The following is a 6,985-nucleotide window of genomic DNA, read 5'->3' as shown; positions in this document are numbered from 1 at the left end:
ACATGCCGAAGCGTCTCCTCGATTTCAATGGGCCCCGAAATTGCCTATACATTGCGCAGACTGGCCGCTAGGTGGCGCTAAAAGATGGCCCTCAATTTTGGTTTCAATGGCTGGGAGACTGTTATGCGCGGCGCCCGATCAAGCTGTTTCATCTATTTTTCGAGATTTGAGCAACAAATTTTAATTCGCTAACGGCAAAAAAAAACATGTTTTGGGATGTCTCAGCGTGCAGCAAATACTTATAAAGTCTAAGCCGGCCTCCACATATTACTCAAAGAGAATCATCAGTTTCGATTTCGAAATATAAAAGCGGGCTGTCCGCCCCGTTGTATCATGCCGTTAGGACCTTTTGTCTGCTGCATAACCAGTAACTTTTGCACGGTTTACAACAAAAGAAACGTGCTCGAAACATCCATATTGCAGCAAGTGCTTGAATTGGCTAGAAATGCCGCAAAATAAGTATTTACACTGCATGATGCATGGTCGTATACATCGCACTGTTGCCAATGGAAAGAAATGAACTACTTCAGACTAGCAAAAAGCGAAAATAATACATGAAATAGAATAAGGACAGGAGGAAGTCCGGAATTACCTGAGATCTCAACTACAGCCAGGTGACCAGCGGCAAAGGAGGACTGCATATGGTGCTCAATAGATGGAGCTGAGACGTCGCGCTAACATGCCTGGGGAGTCGCTGACCCGCAAGGGGCACAACCCTCATATCTAATGTTCTTAGAACTTTGCGAAGCGCGCGTCTGTTACAATCTTGCTGCGGAGCATTGCGAGAGATGTTTCGATCGGATGAAGCAGATCCTCAGCCAACCAAGTTATATCCAGTGGATATTCATATAAAATCCTCCACAAGACATTAGATGTCCATATGATGTTCACAAATGCTCATAATACGTCCATATGAACCCCATACAACCTTCGTTTTGTTCATAGTGGACGTCCATATAATGCTCATCTTATGCCCAGATGTGACGATTCCTAGACATTCAGAGAATGTTCACCAGGTATTCAGCCAATCTATTTTCAGGCTGGGGGCTGGATGCTGTGCCATTTATTTTGTGCGCTGTACAGCTTACAGAAAAAAAAACAAATATGATGGAACATATGAGAAAGAGATACAAAGGAAAAACCAAAATTTGCTCATTACACAGGAAAATTTCATAGTTTGCACATGATCTGCAAATAACATTTCAAATAACAGGTGCATTATGAGAACATTACACACTGGGCTCTGATCAATGCAATTACAAAAACAAGTCACAAAGAAGTGTCATTTTTTTGGTATGCATGCTACCTGAAACGTCCTTTCCAGTTCGTGCAAAACAGAACGTTCATGCGTAGTGAAGTCATTAGTTTGCGCTCTCTGTGACTTTGTTATCTTTCATCATACTCATTCTGTTCTTGTAAGCTGTACAGCGCATAAAATAAACAAGGTTAATCAAACAGCCGCAGTTCTCGTTTCTTCAGAATATTCCACCTCGAGGCAGTACACAGGCAAGGAATATGCACAGGCACAGGCTTTGAGTACGGAAGAACATCAAGGAATACAATCACTTGTTTTGCCCTCAGCCATATTTTATTTCCCAGTAGCCATAATCACCAGCGTCTGTTGCTGTCCATTCTTTTACTCCTGGTCCTCGGAGGCCTGTGACTATAACAGTGCATTGTGTTGAACAGTAGTGATGACACAGCAGGAAATATGGACAAAAAACGTGCACAACCGTGCATCCACCATAACCTTTATCCTTACCAGAGGTAAGACTAAATGCAGACAGGGGTTTTAGAGTACAAAGATCGCATGTAATAGCCTGAATGCTTCACATGAAAAAAGAAACCCAAGCCTCAGCAAACAAACACAAGGACGACAACCAAATATTTCAAGTACATATATGCAACCATACTTTTGCAATGAAATTAAAAGAAGTTAGAAGGTGCTGAGCAATAGTGATTAATGTTGGCTCGTGGCTGCATTCGGATAAAACTCAGGAATGAAGTGGAAAATGCCTTCTCAAAGCAGGCCCTCCATCCACTGGCGTCAACAGATTCTCATCACATGGGTGCTACTCCCTTGCACCAGCTAGTGTGACGCCGTAGATGAAAGGGGGTTAACCACTGTGTCATGATAGTCAATCCCCGCCTTTGGATGGAGGGACATCTGTCGCTTCGTTCTTAAGCTGTATCCAAAAATACTGCAGCGGGACAGTGGTGCCAATCACAGCATGCTTTCAAAACGAATGAGCATGCGTATATCACCATATTGGGTGACGTATGCTGGAGGGGACATCGTGCTAGAAAAACTAGCCACCCTGTATACGCAATGCCTTATGACCTCGACTGTACCAGAAGCTTGGAAGAATGCAAACATTATCTTAATTCATAAGAAGGGAGACGCCAAGGACTTGAAAAATTACAGGCCGATCAGCTTACTATCCGTTGCCTACAAAGTATTTACTAAGGTAATCGCTAATAGAGTCAGGGTAACGTTAGACTTTAATCAAACAAATGATCAGGCAGGCTTTCGTAAAGGATATTCCACAATAGATCATATTCACACTATCAATCAGGTCATAGAGAAATGCGCAGAATATAACCAACCTCTATATATAGCTTTCATTGATTACGAGAAAGCATTCGACTCAGTGGAAACCTCAGCAGTCATACAGGCATTGCGTAATCAGGGGGTAGAAGAGCCTTATGTCAAAATACTGGAAGATATATATAGCAACTGCACAGCTACTATAGTCCTCCATAAAGTCAGCAATAAAACTCCAATAAGGAAGGGTGTCAGGCAAGGAGACACGATCTCGCCAATGCTGTTCACCGCATGTTTGCAGGAGGTTTTTCGAGGCCTGAATTGGGAAAAGTTGGGAATAAGAATAAATGGAGAATACCTAAATAATCTGCGATTTGCTGATGACATTGCCTTGCTGAGTCACTCAGGAGGTGAACTGCAAATCATGATCAACGAGTTAGACAGGCAGAGCAGATCGATGGGTCTAAAAATTAACATGCAGAAAACCAAGGTAATGTTCAATAGCCTAGCAAGGGAACAACAGTTCACAGTTGGCAGGGAGAGCCTAGAAATTGTGCCGGAATCAGTCTACTTAGGGCAGGTAGTGACAGCTGATCCGGATCATGAGAGGGAGATAACTAGAAGGATAAGAATGGGGTGGAGCGCATATGGCAAATTCTCGCAGATCATGAGTGGCAGTTTACCAATTTCCCTCAAGAGGAAAGTGTACAACAGCATAATTTTACCGGTACTCACCTACGGGGCAGAAACGTGGAGGCTAACGAAAAGAGTTCAGCTTAAGTTAAGGACAACGCAGCGAGCCATGGAAAGAAAAATGATAGGTGTAACGTTAAGAGATCGGAAGCGGGCAGAGTGGGTGAGGGAACAAACACGGGTTAATGACATCCTAGTCGAAATCAAGAGAAAGAAATGGGCTTGGGCAGGGCATGTAATGCGAAGGCAAGATAACCGCTGGTCTTTAAGGGTAACGGAGTGGGTTCCAAGAGAAAGTAACCGTAGCAGGGGGCGGCAGAAGGTTTGGAGGGCGGTTGAGATTAAGAAGTTTGCAGGCAAAGGGTGGATGCAGCTGGCAAAGGATAGGGTTAATTGGAGAGACATGGGAGAGGCCTTTGCCCTGCAGTGGGTGTAGTAAGGCTGATGATGATGATGATGATGATGATGATGATGGTGATGCTGACTTCATGAGGGTGGTTGGTGAATGCAGACATGAAGTAGGAGGTGTGACAAAGTGCGATCAGAGCCAGTTGTAGTCTTTTGAAAAAGACAGAAGACACCTTATGGCAAAGAGTGAGGGGGGATATTTGGTTTTTTTCATGTCTATGATGTTTGAAGTATGCTAAGCAGACAGGATGAAAAGCATTGAGCAAGTGTGCACATTCTCGAGGGAATTTATAAGGAGGCCAGCCATAGCCCACATAGAACAAGGATATCGCAGATTAAGCAAGACAGGTAGGCTTTTTCAATTTCACTGGAAAAATTGTGTAATAAATGCATCAGCATGCAACTAGATTTTAATGTCAGGTAGTCAATATTAGATGGAGTAGGAACAGCTCTAAGAACAGGACAGAAGTCAAACATGGAAGCACAGGCACGGGCGCTGACTATCAACTGAATCTTTATTTCGGAGCACAAACATATATAGAACTCGCTCTCCTAAAGGTCAATATTAGACTTCCACGAATTTTCGTGAAAGATTGCAATATCTATGCCAAAGTACTTATATGCTAGGGAGAAGTCAAGGTGACAATTTTTTAAAAATAATAGGGACAGGGTGCACGGTTATGAGAAATGCTCAATTTTAAAAAGTAAAGCTTCACACTCTAGAGAAAGCATTACACAGAGTTGTTCAATTCAGTCCGAAGTTATGCAATGTCAGAACTATCAGAACAATTAGCAGCAAAAATTTGTAGAACTAGAAACAACACTAAATGAACTGCTAATGCAGGTTAGATACAAAAAAACATGCTAAGGCACATTCTTGACTCATGCCTGAACGGGTTGGAAAACCATGAGAGTTGGTTGCATTAGCAGTCATATGCTGTGTAGTTAAAAAGGAAGCCCATGATCCTGTAGAAAACCAAGTAGTCAATGTTGAGGTGCCTTAGTTTTGTTATAGAGACCTGGAGCTAAACACTGACAAATGCCTTGAAGACATCTAGGAACAAAGCTCTTTATAAACCCAGAAGCCGACACTAAGTGGGTAAATGCAAGAGCGCAGCAAGACAGATGTCGAGCCGCAACACTTGGCGGCTCTTTCTCATAAATCCTGCACAAACACGCTCGAAAACCCAGAAACACCTCACTCGCGCCGATACACAACTTTAAAAGAAACATGGAGCAGCAAGCGAACGCCTTGCACTCACAATAATCCGGGGTGAGGCCCATCGGCGGCGGAAAGCTGAGTGAAGCTGCCCAAGTCAGAAGCCAGAGGCACCTCGGCACTGGTGTTCCGTATTCGGTCACCTACGGTCCGAGTACCACAGCAGCTTCTCTCAAAAATCACATTACCGAGAAGCGTAATCGTCGGCTGATTTTTTTAATGTTTAGCTTAGGTCGGCTTAAAGAACACCGCATATCTAGGAGCTGCGGAGTGACACTAGTGGCGACGCAAAAACCTCAGCCAATTACCAAATTGCAAGACTGTCAAAAGGTGGCGGAACGAGCTGAAGTGAATAGCTTGTCTAGGCTAGAAAGAATAGAGAGCTTCCGCTGCTTAGTGCGTGTCGCGCTGATTGCGGTTGTTGGCAACTCCAGCGCTGACACCTCAAAGCTGAGATGCAAGTGCATGGTTCACTATGAGAAACTCCGACAAGCGCGTTCGTCACTAAGTCGAAATGCTATGGGCGGCAAGAATCACACAAACTGCAACGAGGAAACTTTTTATTCCTCAAGAAACAATAACGAATAATGTGCAGTGCATCGCTGCCAAACTGTCAATCTAAAGTGTCAACTAAATGCACAGAAAGCACCGATCCAGTATCTGGATGGCCTCCGAGAAGTTGGCCGAACACATCAGGTCGCTGTAGAAACCGGCCGCGTCGTGCTCGGTTTTAATCCAGGCACAGCCCGCCTGGCTGACGGCCCATAACATACGTGAGCCTGGTTGCGTCCACCATCGAGAAGCGCAACTCCTCGAAGGTGTTGTCCATCTCGACAAAATCTTTCAGCCTCCCAGTGGTTGCCGCGAGGACGTGGACTCCCATGGACAGTCGCCGCCTGCAGCTGCTGCTGCTGCTGATCCACCGAGGTGCCACCGCAGACGGAAGCTGCATTCGGGATGGAGTCGAGGGCACACTTGTGCGGAGGGGCGTCGCAGATGGAATCCGTGGTGAAAGAACGTGCACCCACTTGTTCGCCCGGCCCTTGGAGTTGTGGCCTACCCGCATACGCAGTGCCTGGTGCTCGTGTGGCGACGCTGTGCCGGACGCTGTCTTGGCACCAGCCATGGAGTCTCTACAAGCGAGAGCTGTCCTGGCAGCTGTGGTCCGGACGGTCATAGACATGGCGAACTGAGCTCGCTGTAGGTTTGGTTGCAGCAGGCCCCGCATCAACAGAACTATTGTCGTCCTTGCAATGGCGATGCTGGCGGAGTTGTCAGAGCCGTCCACGCACGCTGGGAGCGATCGCAATAGGGCTGCCGGCCTGTGAGCCCTTCACGTGCCCTGGAAGTGTTTGTGTTTGCAGTATGCCAACGAGCTAAGTGGCCCGAAAGCTACGGCTATTTATTAGTTTGAAGGCAGTGATACGATCATCAAGAGCGAGCAAAAATATTACTGGCGCATCATGCCTGTACATGGCTCGTTGCCATAGCAACTGTGACGCCAAGCGGCAAGAATTTGGCCGGGCGACCCGCAAAATTTGATCTTGGCCGATTTGCACCAAAATCTATCTCGGACCATACTTGAATGGGCCCGACACGATGGCGACCTCCAAATTTGGCCCGGGAGGTCCCCGAAGTTGATCTTGGGCAATTTGGACCAAAATCAATCCTGAACCATTATTGATCGTGCCCGACACAATGGTGGCCTCCAAATTTGGCTCGGACCATTGTCAAAAATTTTCCCGGCCCACGCCCTAAATTTGAAAGAATTTAATATTAGTTCTTGAGGAAAGGAAATGGCGCAGTAATTGTCTAAGATTTCGGTGGACACCCGGAATGCGCCGTAAGGGAAGGGAGGAAGGTAGGAGTGAAAGAAGAAAGAAAGAGGTGCCGTAGTGTGCGGCTCCGGAATAATTTCGACCGCCTGGGGATCTTTAACGTGCACTGAGATCGCACAGTACACGGGCGCCTTTGCGCTTTGCCTCCATCGAAACGCGGCCGCCGCGGCTGGGTTCGAACCCGGGAACTCCGTCTCAGTAGTCCTAACCACACTGAGCCGCCGCGGCGGGTAGCCCCGAAATTTTACCTTGGACCATTTGGACAAAAATCATAATTGATTG

Source organism: Amblyomma americanum, chromosome 1 (assembly GCF_052857255.1).
Source record: "Amblyomma americanum isolate KBUSLIRL-KWMA chromosome 1, ASM5285725v1, whole genome shotgun sequence".
In the NCBI taxonomy this organism is placed as follows: Eukaryota; Metazoa; Arthropoda; class Arachnida; order Ixodida; family Ixodidae; genus Amblyomma; species Amblyomma americanum.
The sequence above is the reverse complement of the archived record's forward strand: the minus strand, read 5'-3'. Positions refer to the sequence as shown.